Here is an 18074-nt window from a genome sequence, read left to right as displayed (position 1 = left end):
ACTAGACCTACCAGCCCCAGCAGCTGCCATAGTCACAGAAGGGGGGTTCTCGCCTCAGACTGAATCTCATGCTCTAGTCATAAGAATTGAATGGGACGCCTCAGGCTCCGCCAAGGTGGGTAAATGGCTCAAAGACACAACCTTAAACTTCACTAACAACTCCCCTGCAAACTTCCTCACAGATGAGATGATTTAATAGCTAAACTAAGAGACCTTCGAATGAGATCCAGTGCCCCTGGCCGACATCCCAAGAGCCCTCCGTGGAATCCCCACCATAGGACTATTGTCAATGAACAAATAACATTGAGGAGAGCCACTTGTTGGCACAAGCAAAATCCCACCACTCTTTCCATTAAAAACGTGGTCATTCTACTCAAATTGTACAAAAAACTTACATGGGAAAGCAAGAAACTTAATTAACTGGAGTAGTGGATAAAAATACACTGCATGCTGAATGAGAAAAGCTCAGCCCACTTTTTGAATCAGGCCTTCCCTGATGCAAGTGTGGCCAGCCTAGACAATGCCCAATGCATGACCTACAAATGAGTTCTCCAACTTCCCAAATATATATGTAGGGCAAGATTTAGACTCAAACTGGGCCTTCCGAGGCAATCACTTACATGCACGGCCAATACCCTGACATTTTTTATAAGGGTATTAAAAGCCTCGGATAACACCCTCAAAGCCCGCCTAAAAGAAACCTCTGAGAGCCCTGGGAACCCATGGAACCAACAAATTCAAAAGGCCACAAGACCTCTACAAATCGAGGATACAGCACTAATATTGGACTCCATCCTCTATGTAGCCTGGAAAAGGATTATAAAGAAGCAGGTGAGACAAATTTCATATCAGCAGGACATTCGGACCCTAAAAACCTAAAGTATTTTTTCTGCCTTGAATTATTCTTATTTATCAAGGACACCTCAACAATACCACTCAGGCAGCCTAAACCAGTCGGCCCTTATGAATATCATGTTTATGCACCTCCTAGGCCTGCAAATCACCGACCTTAACCAATAGGCCCCACGTGGCGGGGGGGGGGGGGCTGCAGACTAAGCAACTATAAGAGCGATTCATGGCGCCACCTTTTGTGCTGCTGACCTTCCCTTGACTCCCCAGGTAATCTCTTCTGAAGTTTTGAAGCCACTCTATTTAGAAAGGAGTATTCATAAATTCCTCGATGTGTCAACACTATGTTTCTCCCAAACAGACCCTCAAACTATAGCAAGGTGTGCCAAATATGTAAAAAACCTGTAAGACCTACTATTCCCTAGCCCAGCCCTTTCCATTTCCACTATCCCCATCCAAAAACTGATAACTGACTATTTAATGGCGAGCCCCAGAGTTTTCCTGAAATACTAAACCCTTTTAGACGGATTTACTAATCTCTACAACCCGTACTTTTATTTTCTCCGCTGTCTGCCCTTGGGGATTGACCCACCACCAACCCTCACGCTGCTTAACCACTCCTTGCACTAATCTATTTTAATCAAAGTGCACCTTGAACATCTATGCAAGAAACCATTTTGACAAAGCTAGTTAGCAGCTGTTGGGCGAGCAATCCATTGACACACCGGGCCAGTCTGGCCAACACAGAAGTAACTGCAGGGTACCGCCTACTCTGGGCCCCGACCGACATCATCCTCTGTACATGGCCAAGAGATCCCAGTCCTCATCAATTCAGAGCAGTCCTTGATCAGGCCTCCCCCCCACAAACTTGCATTTGCCATTCTTTCTCCTAGGGGTTGACTCGATACTGCTCGAACTCTCGCACTGACTTTTCGACAAAAAAAAAGATGACTACTAGGTGCTGGTGTTAATCATGTCTTAACATTGATATGTATGGTTTTATCCTTAGCAAGGACATTGTGTAAGACGTCCTTTTACGAGTAATAATAATTTTATCCTAATATATGTGCAATACAGTACTACTAACATATTCAAGGTTATATCCTTGGGGTTCTTATTGCAATGGCTTTAAGTAACTATGCAAATAAATAAATAAATTGTCAAATTGTCACTTCATCTCTCTTCTGTCTTAGTGTCTTGATCTAAATAAATTGGGAGTGTTTAATCATGAGCTAGGAGCCAGAGATTGACAAGTAACTGGTATTTGCATTTTTTGGGTTCCCCTGGAGAATTATTACTTTCCATTTCTTCCCACAGACCAAAGCCATTTTGAAGGTGCTGCTTCCTGTTGAACCTAATGAGCTTTTCATAATGGGCTAAAATGGGTGGTAAATGTGTAATTGCGCCTTCTGAGCAATGACAGTGGCGCATGGAAACTGTCTTGGGTAAGTGGTGGTATCTGGGCCTCTTTGACAGGGATTAAGCAGTGACTAAGGATTGGGTTCAGAGCTCAGGGACAGGAGTCAGATGTCAGTTTGCAGACACTGAGCAGTACGGGGGCTGCACATTGTGCAGGGCTCCAAGTAAGACTACACTGCACTCTGTGGGTGCTCTGCCCAAGTCAATATCAATTAAAAGCTTTATTTGGTTACATACAAATAACCATAAAAGCACACAATAAAAAGACATATTAAAAAATACAGGGCAACTATCAATATTTACACCAATTAAAACCATTCTTCATACACAGCAAAAAGTTCATTGTCATAATTGTCATATCACAATAGATTTCCTATATCTAAAAAAATGTTTTTAAAAGGCGAAAACAGAGGCTACAGCAAATATTGTATCTAATTGTTGGAGAGCCACTAAAGCGACACAACCTCATTCCAAGTGTTATCAAAACCGGAACAATGCACCCTTTGCTCTGTACAGAGTAGAATTTACAGAAAAATAGAAAATGAATGGTGGACTGATCAGAAATATCGTCACACGGGCATTTACATAGCTGTTTTGACCAGTCATTAATAGTTGGGAAACTTAAGGATCTGTGCAGAGTCCCAATGCGGAAACGCATCAATAAAAATGTATCATAGTCATTAGTTACAAGGCATAGGTATGGCTGGATTTTAAAAGTTGTTAATGTAAGGTTGTGTGCTTGTCCCGTAACATTACTCAATTCAGCATTCAGTCTTTGTTCACTCAAATAGCGCAAACAATCGTTCATAAGATCCTTCCTCGAGTGCCTTGCCATGGCGGCGGATCATCATAAAATTCTTGATGGCCTTTATTACATAAAAACAATTTAACATAAGACAGCCATCCAATATTTGCCACTCCATCTAGGCCCATACAGTCTAATAGGATCCCTCGATTAAACTGTGTTTCCTCTGTTGTCCATATCCTATGCCACAACAGAACTGGCTGAGTTTTTAATATATCTGACAAATATGGCAAACCTAGTTCTGTGTGACATATAAAGGTGGAGGTGCCATTAGGGACCATTAATAAAAATCTCAAAAATGTGTTTTCATCTACCTGAAGAGAGCTTACATCCGCATGTCCCCAAACTCCCGCACCATATGTAGCTACAGTAACGCTTTTTGCTTTCAATAGTTCCACCGTTGGGTGTCTGCCTAATTTCCCACTAAAGTTTACGAGAGCAGAATTGGAAATGCAGTAGTCTCCTGGTTTTTACAGCCTCCACCCATTACCCCGTATGGTCAAATAAAATCCCTAGATAGGAAAATATCTTAGTGTTTTCGATGCGTTTCCCCTCAATAAAAATTGATCTGGTCCGCAATTCATAACAAATGATTAGTTGAATTAATAGTAAGTCCCCGTTCTGTCATAAAATTGGTAAAGCTGGATACAACTCTTTGGAATCCTAGTGGTGTGCGAGCCATTACGACTGCATCGTCAGCATATAAAAATGCGGGAATAGGGCGTTTACCGGCCACAGAGAGGTTGTTAGATTCCTTAACTAAAATCCTTTTAAGTTCGTTTATATATAAGGTGAAGAGGAGCGGGGTGAGGACGCAGCCTTGCCACACACCACGTCTTACATTAAGATGACGCATACATTCCCCTCCCACCCCAAATCAGACCCTAGCATTTGCCCCTAAATATAGCTCTCTTAGAAAGGAAATTAAAACTGCTTCAACACTCTGCTCCTCTAAAATCAACAATAGTTTATTGTGCCTCACACAGTCAAATGCTGAAGATAAATCGACAAATGCCAAATACAAGGCTCCCCTTTTTCCTTTAACATATTTATTCAATATCATTTCTAAATTCAAACCTTGCTCAACAGTGCCTAGCTTCTTGCGAAAGCCAAACTTTAGATCACTCAACACTGACCTTTCCTCTTCCCAAGTCTATTCAATATGACCCAGCCCATAATTTTCACAGTTAAGTCCAACAAAGATATTGGACGATAACAGGCCGGGTCAGACCTATTACCTTTTTTAAATATTTGTACCAGAATGGACTCATATTATGTCGAGACAACTTAAAGAGTAACCATTTTGCCTCGATAATAATATATTCACCTTCATAGGGTTACGTCTATCGATCTTGCTCTTTTCCTGATCAAAAAGCAGAATACCCACATTCGGAGCAAAATGATAACTCAATGTGTTCCTATGATTCTGAATATCTACAATGCTAGTGCTATAACGGGTTGAGACCAGAATAAAATCTATTGTGGAAGAAGTTCCACAACCATTAAAGGTAAGGTTAAAAGGAACAGGGGGAGTACTTAGGGTGTTGGCGAAGCCCAGATTAAGTTGAAATATTGTTTCATTTAAACTATCGCCATACCTTGAATGCGGGAAATGAGAAAAAGTGGTCTCATTATCACATGAAATTCCGCAATTCCTGGTGTCAGCATACTGATAAAGAGAAGTATTACAGTTGCTCCTCCAGACTATAATCAGGTATTCACTCCCTACGTCTTGTAGGTGTTGCAGGTGGGAGCATATTAAGCATGGGCTGAAATTCCGTTCCGCTTGCGGAATTTGCGAATTTTTGTCAATTTCGCGGTCCGCGAATCACGCGGAATTGTCAAAGAGTTCGCAATTCGCAAGTTGGCAGATTTTTATAGCTTGGCCGCGCTTCAAAAATAGAATCTCACGCGCGGCGTTGACTTACCGTGATTCTGAGTTCGGCGAGTTTTTTTCCTCCCAGTTTGCGTGCGCTGCGCCATTTTCGATTTGCTGCGTGATCGCGCGAGACTTTTCGACCGCGAGTACGTCATTGTGTGATCGCGCGAGACTATTCGACCGCGAGTACGTCATGGAGTCCCGCCATCTTGCAATGCGAGACTTTCAGATGCAAATACGCCATTATGGCCCGCGAACACGTATCGCAAGAGTTAACAAATAGCGAATACTTAGATGAGATGCGCAGCTACATCCGGCGGGAGATTTGAACAGCTCGCTTTCCAGAAATCGCACAAATTGCAATTCTGCACAAGAAATCTATCGCTGGCAGCATACACCTTCTGAAAATGATGATTTGGATCAGAATAACTCCTCAGATCGACATTTGGCTGCAATTACTTGTGCAAGTAGTGCATTTTTGGGGGTTGGGAGGAAAGAAGTGCCGCAGAGTCTCCAACTTCCTGTTCCTGTCTAGCAGGCTCCTCACAGTGCTGTGTCCATGTCCTGGTCACTTTTCATTTGGATCTGGAGCTGGAAGGATTACTATTTTTGGCTGCTGCTGGATATTTGTATTTGAGGACTTTTTGTTTGGATCACTTTTGGAGTTGAGATTTTACAAGTAATTTGGTGTTGTTTGTCTGGGGCATTGCAGTTGCTGCAACTACAATTTATAAACTTTTTCACAACTTTAAAAAAAATATATTGTGGGTGGCCACAGTAATCAGTAGGCCCTGGGTTAGTCATGGGTGCATGATACAACTGTTTCTGTGAGTTTTGTTGAACTTAAATATAATTGACGTCATGGATGGCATGGAATTGAATAGCTCACTGTTATATCTATGTGGAAGTTTTTTTTAATTTTGGTGTGCGTGTTAAAGCCACATTAGCCAGTAGGCCTAGGGGTAGTCAGTGGTTCATGGGCCGATTCTTTCTGTGAGGTCTCTTGAATTTAAACATCATTTAGGGCATGGATGGCAATGGATTGGGGTGATTGTTGTGTGTATTTTGATTTATTGGGTGTTGTTGGGGCCTGGTCCAGGGCCTGGCCATATGGGTCGGGGCCATTTTGAGGCCTGGTCCAGGGCCTGGCCATGTGGATGGGGGTCTAGGGGCCATTTTGAAGCCATGCAGTGTGCTTTGTGCTATAGGCCTGCATCCAGTCTGCCTTGCTTTCATCCATTATGCCCAGGGGTACTCAGTGGTGCATGGGCCATGTCTTTCTGTGGGGTCTCTTAAATTTAAACATCATTGAGGGCATGGATGCCATTGGATTTGGGTGATTTTTGTGTGTATTTTGATTTTTTGGGTGTTGTTGGGGCCTGGTCCAGGGCCTGGCCATGTGGGTGGGGGCCATTCTGAGGCCTGGTCCAGAGCCTGGCCATGTGAGGGGGGGTCTAGGGGCCATTTTGAAGCCAGGCAGTGTGCTTTGTGCCATAAGCCTGCACCCAGTCCGCCTTGCTTTCATCCGTTATGCCCAGGGGTACTCAGTGGTGCTTGGGCCATGTCTTTCTGTGGGGTCTCTTGAATTTAAGCATCATTTAGGGCATGTATGCCATTGGATTGGGGTAATTTTTGTGTGTATTTCGATTTTTTGGGTGTTGTTGGGGCCTGGTCCAGGGCCTGGCCATGTGGGGGGGGTCTAGGAAAAAAAAACTATGCCTGCAGCTGCGGTGTCCGCCGGGGACCAAGCTGGGAGCAGCACCTCCACTTCATTGGTCTCAGTGCCACCAGGCCAAGTTATATCCCCAAGGAGGTAGGTCCTTATCAGTGATTGAGACTAGACCATATACTTATCATAAACAACAAAAATCTCCCAACCACAATTATTTCAAATCAGCTTCAAGGGATGGAAAAATATATATTCATTCCAAACCAGGCAAATATTTTATTGCCATTTACTTTATATTTTGTCAACAATTTTTAAGTTATAATAGCAGAAAACAAACACTGTACATTCAATATTTAGACACTTTTTACAAAAATCACAGCAAATTATGAATCGATTAAAGCAACATCAAAACATGCTACAAAAAATACAGAAAATTAAACCAAGAATACAAATATAGACAACAATAAATGAATATTCTAAATGTGCGTGGAACTTTTGCCAAATAAATGACAGACAATACGGATCGCTGGACTACTAGGTCCTAGTTGTTATTTCAAATCAGAATGTGTTCCATCCAACACAAAAGCCGACACGTTTCAAGGCCAGGACAAATGTCCCTGGTCTCTTATTAGGGCTTTAATTCTTTATATCAGGTTTGGGTCATGTGGCGAGGGCGTCGCGTTCATAAAGAATCTGGGACACCGAGGGATTTATTTTTAGAAGGGGTACCTTTGCTAAGCCGTCTCCCGGCCGAACTTTGAATGGATTGTAACCATGTGCCGGTTATTCTTTTTTTTGGGACTTCACTGGCCCGAATTTTTTTTGAAAATCTCTCCGCTTTCCTGGACCGTTTGTATCCGTGCCTTCTCAGAACCCGAATGAATTCACACTGATTCAAAGGTGTCCCAGATTCTTTATGAACGCGACGCCCTCGCCACATGACCCAAACCTGATATAAAGAATTAAAGCCCTGATGAGAGACCAGGGACATTTGTACTGGCCTCGAAACGCGTCGGCTTTTGTGTTGGATGGAACGGCACGTCTTTATAATGCAATGCTGGCTAAAATGTTAGCGCTGGACCTTCTCCGTTTTTCTTTCGTGGAAAGGGTCAGTTTTCTAGAATTTGTGGCAGTCTGCCCTAAATGGAAGGTTCCTGGACGGTCCTATTTTGCCAGAGTTGCGGTTCCAGCACTACATCAAGATGTGCTGGATGTGATTGGGGCAGCTTTGCAGAAGAGTGCTGTTCACACTATCCACCTGACAACAGACATGTGGACCAGTTGCCAAGCCATTGATTACATGTGCATCACTGCACACTGGATCTCTTTTGACGGGGTTAGAGAGAAGATTGCTGCAGGTGTTGACAGTGTCACCATTTTTCAAGCTACTCAGAAACATGCCACATGCCAATTGTACTTCTACTGCAGGGGCCACTACTATGCATTTTTTAATATGGAAAATGTCATTGGACTCACTGTGTGTAGACTGTGACTGCATGAACAACATTGAGTTTGCCAATACCATGAGGATGATGATGAGTATTGATGATCAAAGTTACATAATATCGTTACAGTCAATCATTGGTATGGATGGATCATCATCGTCGGTTTACGGAAGAACTAGGGCCATTTCGTGAGTGGCAAGCAGGTGAACAAGTCGACAACAACCACAGCAGAACTACATGTCTGTCTATTCGTGGTATGGAGTGGTCGAGCCAGTGTAGTGTTATGCCAGAGTCCAGATAGCGGTTCATGTAAAATTGCGGCTATGTGGCTTGCTGTATAAAATTAGATCTGCTTTGTCTGTCTGTGTCAAAGAGGTATGCTACATGGAGGTTGGTTCACTCAGTGCTGTCTGCCTTGACCGTCTGCATGGCCCTGGTCTGCTGTGTGCTGATTATTATCCTGGAAACAGAGACAATGATTTATGTATGTAATATACTGTCGCCTCTGAAAGTGAAAGTGTTATTTTTGCACTAAATACCGTACCTTATATTTTTCCTCCGGGGTGTTTTAATATCCCTTTCTGGTTTGCCATCGACAATTACAGGCCGGCACTTACGCTGTGTGATGTGAAAAACATTAACTCAGGCTTACTATAGCAATCCGCAATTTCGCATACGGCAGGCAGGCAGTGAACAGTGTGGTCACCAAGATTGATCGACGGAGCGCCCGATGGAATGGAGGAGTACCGTGAATAAGAGGAATGGCTGGATGCATGCAACTTCCCAATTTGACCAGGACAACTACAACATACAGTTAGAGTATCCACTTCACTTGTCCTTATCTTTTAAATAATGTTATTTTTGTGAACTTCTATGAGTGCGACGCTGTGCATTTGCTCTCTGCTTCAAATTCATCCCTACAGCTATTTGATAAGTTTCTTTGCTATTTTTAAAACTAATATAATGTACTACTAAGTGTTTATTCTCTCTGCGGGCAGATAGGCAAGTAAAATTGCGTAATTAATGCAGCCCTGTACTGTCTAATTGTTTAGTACTAGTTAGTAAGTTGTAGTAAGTACTACTTTTCAGTAACCTAACCATCCATTTAGCAAACAACTTCATGCATGCACTTCCTTTATGTTCGTTAAAAGATTTATGGATATCTTCGTATCCAAAGATTTGTTTTTCTTCATTTGTTGTTTGCCATGCTGTGTTTTTTTTTTCTATCTCCAAAAAACTTTCCCGAAAACCCCCATTCCCATCCATTTTTCAAACCCTAACCCTCTTCCTCCGGGCTGTGTGGTTTTCATTGAGGTGTGACTAAATGACACCAATAATTCCACACTCTTGCTGGCGAGGATAAGGTCAAAGCAACAGAAAATCAATTTCAAGGCAGGTCAAGAAATCAGAGGATATATTCCTATTGTGCTTGACACACACCCATGAGTATTTGCAAATCTATTCAGAATTTCATGTCTGAATCTGCCATCGAGTGGATTCATCAACAACAACATCCTCCTACACATGACAAAAGCTTCAGTACTAGTTCTTGTACTTGCCATAATCCACGCAACTACTAGTTAACTTTTGATTGAATACTTTAGCATTGCTTAGGCTACAATTTATGGCACTGTTCTTGTGTACTGTACTATTGTACTGTTCTAACTCCTAATGCTCCTCTCAGGCCACTCAATGTCTCACTTCCTTTTTTTTCCATATGCTGCAGGATTCCATAGCCAATCTTAATCGCCATTTGCCATGCAGCCAGCCCTGTGCCTAGCCCTATTCTCAAACATGAATCATAGATAAGATACGCATTTTGGGGGAAGAAGAATAATGGAGTAGGAGCAGAGGAGAGACTGACGGTAGTACTAGTAAAGTAGTAGGACAATTGAATTCACTAACTCTGTCAGTGGACCTTTTGTACAAATTTGGGCAATTACTTAGACAATTTGAATCAAGCAGCAAGTTAAGTTTCAGGAAAACAAACGTACAGTTACCCCTCCCCTGCCTTCCCCACAAAACAGTAAAAACTCAGATGCTATGTTTAAGTAGAAAATAAATAATTATTTCGACCCTAACAAAAATAAACTATCCCGCAAGACCCGACCCACCCCGCTCCCTAACCCCAACCAATCTCCATGAAATGTCCCCAAAAATCTAAAAAGCCCAATGCCCAATTCCCACCCCCCTAAAGTCTTTAAAAAAGAGGCAAGGGACAGTCTCTCTCTCTCTACCTTCGCCGGCGGTGTCCTGTGGCTAGGGGGAATGCAGCTTTCTCCAGAGGTCCTTGATCAAGGATTTCTGCCTCTCCACCTCCTGCTCAAGGTAGGCCACTCACAGGGTCAATCGGTGCATACGAGCCTTGCAGGTACTGTGGTAGACAGTTGTTGTTTTCCCTGCTCGGCGGTGGCGGCGGGTGGCTACCGGACCACGGCGCCGTACCGCTGGAGTATTGCGCTGGCTGTATGACCCAGGGGCAGCGGAGGAGGATGCAGCTGTTGTGGATGTTGACTGCGAGTCATCCTCCTCCTCCTCCTGAGCCACCAGCCGCCAAAATTCAGTGAAAATTGCCTCCAGCTTCCGTTGCCTGGCCCGGATAGCCAACTCCTTCCTTGATAGTTTAGAAGGAGTATCTATATGAAGAAAGACAAAAATACTGTAACCAATACTCTTTAAGATTAACACAAAATAATTTAACAGAAAGTTGTGTCACAGTAGCACTAGCAACTTGCAAGCACAGTACATAACATTTGTGGCATGTATCTATCTAACCTCCCACTTCGTCGGCCTCTGCTCTAACATTAGTGGAAGTTTCAGGAATTCTACTAGCACTATATGGACTCACTACATTAGACTCAGACAGTACACCAGGCTTCTTCTTCACTCTTGTTTTGCGAAATTAGTACGTAAACCTGTGGAAGCCGGCATAATGCCAGCGCTGTCAGCTTGCACCCAAGAAAAACAGATGCAAGCCATGATGACGCAGACTTGCGTTACTGTTACCAGTCCAGTACATGCAGGTGGTGAAGCTCTTACTTTTCTATTATGGGTGGCACTGGCCATACTCTGTTACAAGGGCTACTGCTCAATTAATTTAACTTTCACCCTACCCTGTCCCTGACTACTACAAAAGGAAAATGAAGAAGATAAATAATATGATCATCTATCCCTTCACAGGATATTTGCTTATATAAGGGATGACATTAGGAGCTTTGTTTTTATTGATTGAGTGAACACCGATAGGCCACACATGAATGACAGAGTTGTCAAAAAACTATTAACAGAGGTAGTGAGTGGTCCCAGTAATCGCCAGAGGAAAGCACTTGTGAGTTGTGAATTGACTTGATAATGTGAACTATATATACAATATCGATACACAATATATGCTGTGCTTGCAAACTACTGTTAATCAAGGGAGTATTCTGAAAAATTACAACTTCTACTTTCCTCGGCTTTGCTACTCTGCCACGGACGTGCGGTGTTACATGCTCTTCAAAGTAACACTCTTCATCCAGTGACCGTCTACGCTGTCTACATACACCTAAGCTATCTATGAGGAAGATCCCATCTAGGTATCCATCCATTCAAAGTAAATGTCAATCATTATTATAATGTCTCAACTGGACAAACCTTACTTTTCCTCACCGAAAAACACCCTTTTTATTTTATTTTGTAAACCGCCAGCCATGCATCCGTGCTTGACTTGCATTTGAATTTGAACCAAAGGATATATTGCGCACACATATAGTTTCTGTTTCACCCACCCAGGCAGTCCTCTTTTCTTTCTCCTTCCACCCATCCTTGCTTCAGCCTTTCACCGGCCATGCATCACATTCCCAGCCACCAGTGACTGCATTCAAAAACACGTATCATTCTTTGCCAGTCATTAATTTACCTCGCTCGTCCTTCCTTACACCCTTCTTTCCCTTTTGGTTCATCCCATCCATCAAGTTCATCTCTGATCTGACTTGGCTTCTCGATAAAACTTTCACAGCTGAGTTGTAATCAAATTTGGAGGAGGCCATTGGTTACTTGTCAACTCCCGCCGCTAATGCTATTACTAATGCGAAGTGAAGGGTGACTCTCTTCTACCTGGTTGAGAAAAAACTTAGTTCTAAATTAGTGTACTTGTACTGTACAACATATACACCCCTGCAGCGAGCCTACTCTGCAATCTCAATAAGTAAGGAATATATTAGCTTACCACTGCCCTCCACTACCATGGCATCCCCCACAGCAGTTCCTGCTGGCACCGCATCCGCCCCTGCAGTGACCACGTCCGCGCTGGCTCCGGCACTGGTGGTGGGCTGTGCCGATGGTGTTGCGCCTAGAAAAAACATGTAATATTTTCAGATGCCATATACACCACTCCCTATTTTGTCTAGGAATGAAAAATATGTTACTACATAAACAAATTTAATTATTTGTGACTCTCTAGTCTAAACTAAAAATTCTCCTTTCGTAAGGGGAGGGTGTTTTTTATTTATGCTTAGCCATAACACGCTACACTTTTTGGCACAACTGATGAATGCTTGCATTTTAACACGCAAATTTTTTCTCATAACAGACAGAAGCTTCCCTTCTATGAACAAGAGCAATATGTTACTCGGAGTCTTCATTATCACCACCAAGACTTTAAGTTCCAACCAGGTGAGGGCTCTCCCACAATTAATGTGTAAAATCAGCCACTGTTCAGTTTTCAAGAGTTCACCATTTATCTTATATGAAGTTGATTTTAATAAATGTTTTTATATAATGCACAATTAAAATTTAATATACAGAGTACACACAGAGCTAGTTGTTTTACTTTTAATAAAGCTTTAAAACTTACATAGACTCTGTGGTTTTTGGTCATGAGTGAGTGAGCGAAAGGGTGTGCAATTTGCAAGCATGAGTCCGAGACTCTGAGAGGTCGGGACTCTGACTCCGTAGTCTTATGTTCTGGGTTGCATAATCATTGGGGATTATTGCTGCATTCGGGAGCTAAATAATGACTCTGACACACTAGCTAGTCAGTAAGGAGTTTGGGGGTTCAACTTCTGTTATGACTGAGGCATGTGGAAAGTCTAACTGTGCCTATTATCACCAATGCCTAATTTCTTGTCCATAGTTCTGTATGTGCAGAATAGTCCCTGCAAGAGTAGTAGTATGTCCTCCTATCCAATCAAAAAGTAAACTAGTATGATATTCTTGGTGGCCATTGACATTTTATTGTTGGGAATTGTCAAAACATAAATATTAAGAAGACTTGAATAGACATTATGGACAACACAGAGTACTGCACTCAGTGCATAGAGCTATTGCTGAATAGGAGTTTTGTTTAACACCTTTTGCCAACTGTGCAAGCTTAGCTAGATACACAGGCAGACTAATAAAATAGTAGTAGCACAAAGAGTCATAGTAGAGGCAGGATAAGAATTTAGAAACAGTCTACAAGAAGATCAAAGACGATTTAGGAAAAAATAGAATTATGATGAACGTTTGGATTAAATAGGTGCTGTAAAAGTTAGGGAAGTATAATTATTAATATGAACAGGAAAACTTACTGGGGCCAGCAGAAGAGCCCTCAGCGGACCTATCCTGGCCTTCCTGCTCCGCCGGCGTCACTACTGCCACCTCTGTACTCTTGCCCCTGGGAGGAGCTGATCTACATGAAAGAAAGACACAAACATGGATGATTGTTGTCAACGAAATCAAACATTTAAAAAAAAACAATAACAAATTCTTTTGGGGAAATAAACAACAATTGCACTAAATTTATTGACAAATCTGATGTGGTCTAGTAGGATATTAGTATTGCTGGATTCGCGGACCATCTACTTGGAAAGGTATGTAACTCACTTTCTAAAAAACAAATGTGTGGAGGGTCAAAAGGGGATATAATTTAATGACCTGTCAACTTATGCCCCATTAATACATACAAAACACGAAAAGGAGACCAGGTCAAGTAATGGTGTGCTGTTATAAATGGTGAGCAGGAATCACAAGGGCACCCGTGTGAATAGATATGTTGGATTACACTGGGCTGAACGAGTCCCATCAGACCACCCTCTTGGCGGTATATCATCATCTGGGAAGGGCAGTTATTCCATTACCCGCCTATGTGACAGTGCGGGAGAGGAAATCAACGTAGTCTGCCACAGTAGTGCCCCAAATGAAATGTGAAAAAGAAGGATGCAGTGCTGTGAAAAAAGTGATGCATAAAAATGACTACCTAGACCAAGGAAAAAACTTGTCAACAAAAGTGTAGGTGTCATGATTAAAAACACGCCTAGTAGCGAATGAATAGAGCTACATTATGGCGCTGCGTAGAGTGGTCGACTAGTTTCAGCTAGGTAGAGTAGTACTCCAGCTTTCATCAGGACCTTGGAAAAGATACGCTACTGCAAAATGAACTCAAGGGTGTACAAGTATAAGGAAGCACACGTTGCATCAAAATACTATATAAAGGAAAAAGTATCACCCAAAACTTGGAACTTCTGTGTCCTCTGCAGACAGGAAAGACATGTTCTACCCAGCTTTGTGTGGGTGAAAACCTCACCTTGCCCGGCAACCGCTCGGGAAATTGAGGCCCCGCTGAGAGAGCAGCAGCAGTGCTTGTGCTCGGCCCGCTTGCAGTAGTATCACAAACTCTGCCTCAGAGTTTCTCTTTTCTGCCGCTACTTGGATCTACCTATCGCTGGCTGCCGCTTCTTCTTCAGCACTCCAGGGTTGGCTCGCGCTGTCAGCCCCGTGACGTCCCGGAAAAGAGGCTGGGCGGCCGCCGTCGACGGGAGGGGCGTTTTGACAAACACTGCATCCTTCTTTTTCACATTTCATTTGGGGCACTACTGTGGCAGACTACGTTGATTTCCTCTCCCGCACTGTCACATAGGCGGGTAATGGAATAACTGCCCTTCCCAGATGATGATATACCGCCAAGAGGGTGGTCTGATGGGACTCGTTCAGCCCAGTGTAATCCAACATATCTATTCACACGGGTGCCCTTGTGATTCCTGCTCACCATTTATAACAGCACACCATTACTTGACCTGGTCTCCTTTTCGTGTTTTGTATGTAACTCACTTAACCAACTACAAAAAGGTTCTACTAGGACTGGCAGCACTCAGCAGCACGCAAAGTGACAGACACAGTCCGTCATGATTGCAGACCACTAAAAAATGTCATAATATACTCAACCTATCAATCCACCACCACTATCTCTTCTTAGTGGCAGGAGTACAAAGGAAGGACTGGACTTGAGTCTCAAGTCTCTCTAGCATTACGCAGTTCTGTAAAGCACACTCATACATATTCACTCAAGCCAAATGAGCACAAAATTGAAAACAAGTAAGCATAGTAGCACCGCCACTGACTGAGTAGGCGAGCACCTGCAATCACAGAAGCTTTTCAAACATAATTTACCTGCAATGTAATCGGCCGCATTCTTGCTCTTCGGAAAAAACGTATATTTGCAATATAACACAGAGCAGAAGAAAACAAAGTAGTTATTTAGCTACTAGTACTCACCAAGCCCAGGGATCTCGACGCCAAGCAGGTCTTGTTCCCGGTCCAGGATGTTGGACCACCGGTGTGTCACCTGGTTGTAGGTGCGCCGGACCCCAGACTCCCTATACATGGCCCAGCACACCTTACCCCATAGCTGGCGACGCTTCCGGAGGCCATACACGGTACCGGGACTGCCGCCTGCCGTGACGGGCTTGGGGATGTGTCGCTGTACAAAGAAGACCAGTGCGGCTGTCTCCACCGGGCTAAAGATTTCCCTAGGACTTACTGACTCCCTCCTTAACCGCCCGCAAGGGAGCTGGCTACGGGGGGGGCGGGACTCTTCCCCTTCGACTTGCTGGCTCCCTTTGCCATGGTTCTGGGTCAAAGAAAGGAAAAATAGGAAAGAATAGGGAAAATAAGTAAATAAAAGAAAAGAGATAGCTAAAAAAAAAGTAATTATTATAGTAACAAAAAGTTGAAAAAAAAACAAAATATAGATGTAGAAAAATAGAGAGATAGATAATGAGTAAAAAAGATCAAAAAAAGGTTCACACAAACAATGATTTACAAAGATTAAAGCTGGATAGAAAAAGCATGCCCAGAAACATAGCAATGAATGAAAAACAAGATGGCCACGCCCATTGCAACCACGTGGGTAAGTTCACGCGATATTGCAAAAACGGACGCAAACACGCAATCGCGCCCTGCAAGTAGGAAAGGCACAACGCGAGCATGCAACTAGCGCCCGGAAACGGAAATACGCAACACGAACACTGAAAACAAATGGCCGTGCCCATTTACGACCGCATGAGTAACCTTGCGGTAGCCGCGCTAAAAAAATCACGCGTTTCGTGAATTCGCAAAATTCGCCAATACTTAGAGCATATAGTTCTTATGGTCCCTTCTATTTGATTAAGCGGGACATTATTATAATAGTTCACTAATATTACTGTGCAACTACCATTTACCCTTAATCTAATAATCTGATAAAAACAATCTTCAAATAACATAACAGTTTTCTTAAAATTTACCAAATTAGAAGCCTAAGTGCAAAGCCCCCCTTTAGCCCTGCCATGTAAAGAAGGTATCGCTGGTGTGTGTAGAGTTTTATAACCGTTGATATGAATTGGATCAACCACTCATGTTTCCTGCAAACTTATTGAATCAAACTTCCGAATAAACTCCTCCCACAAGCTATTTGTCCTCTTTAATTTTAAGCCTGCAATGTTCCAGAACATAAAATTACATTCCCCTATTCCTTTTTCATAGCCATTGCACTCCAGAGCTTCCCCAGTGCTCAGTCCCAAAAAGTTGTCCTCCATTATAGGGAGCAATATTGGTGCAGGCATAGTTAATGAAGGCGTGCAACTTGTGTCACTAGTAGTAGCTATGTCTCCTCCCCTAGAACAAATCTGTTGGCATGAAGTGGTCACACAGGAGACGGTTGGCTTGACTATGTGCCCAAATCACATAGTCCACTTACCTTCTGACCTTCGACTTTTGTCCAATCCACTCTGGAAACAGAGCCTTTAACAAGATTATGTGCCGAGTATTTTCCCTTGCAACAGCATGTCTGGTAGCCTAATTCCACACCAAACATGGGTTTTAAAGAATTTAAAATAGCAAACGTGAGACAAATATGTCTAATAAAGTACCTGGGTGGAATGGAAAACTGCATGTTTCTTTCTATTTCTCCTTCAAGACTAACATGCTGCCGATGGCTGATAACTTCAGATGTGTTTCCTAACTAGTCGAATGTAGTGGAAAAGAGGAGCCTGGCATCTGCACTGCAATGGGACTCACCTTCTGAGAGGCTCACGTATCCATGGTGGTCTCTAGTGCACAGTGTGAATGCTGCTGAGTGAAAAACATTGAGGCTTTTAAACACGCTTTTCTTTTACGTGTCAAACAACAGCCGGAATTTGTAGGAGGAACAGAGTGACTCTGAAGACCCCTGCCTCTGAAGGCTCCATGGCTAATGTGTTTACAAGTGACTCTTTTCAACCAAGACTTCTAGAGAGAGCAAAGGGGGGGGGGGCAACAAGAGGAATTGTAGAGAGCCATGCACCCGGCAGAAAGTAAACAAGCACAGCTTTTTTGTGGAACTATTTTTTAAGAGTTTGCATGCTTGCGCTGTGCATGCAAAACCTCAAAGAAAGAGTTCCACAACAGCGGATGTAAACACTACTTGGTCGCCGGAAAAAGTATAAAAAAAGCACATGAGCAAAACACCATGAACAACTGGAAACTGTATGCTACACCCAATAGAAACTGAGAAAATATAAGTGGCAAACACAGAAAACCATGAAAGGCAAGGAAAGCAAGAGGGTGGGATGTAAGCCCCTTTTAAGGTTTCTATTAAATACAGTAGATTTCATGATGTGCAGACAAAACCCAAAAACACACACAGAGGCAAGGGAGAAAGAGAAAGATGGAAACACCATCACCAAGTAAGAAAGTAAAAACCTGCAAGAGTGAGAGAAAAGGGCATGACGTGTCTGGGAGTGTATTAAAGAG

This window comes from Lissotriton helveticus, chromosome 8 (assembly GCF_964261635.1).
Source record: "Lissotriton helveticus chromosome 8, aLisHel1.1, whole genome shotgun sequence".
Classification (NCBI taxonomy): domain Eukaryota; kingdom Metazoa; phylum Chordata; class Amphibia; order Caudata; family Salamandridae; genus Lissotriton; species Lissotriton helveticus.
Note: the sequence above shows the minus strand (reverse complement) of the source record.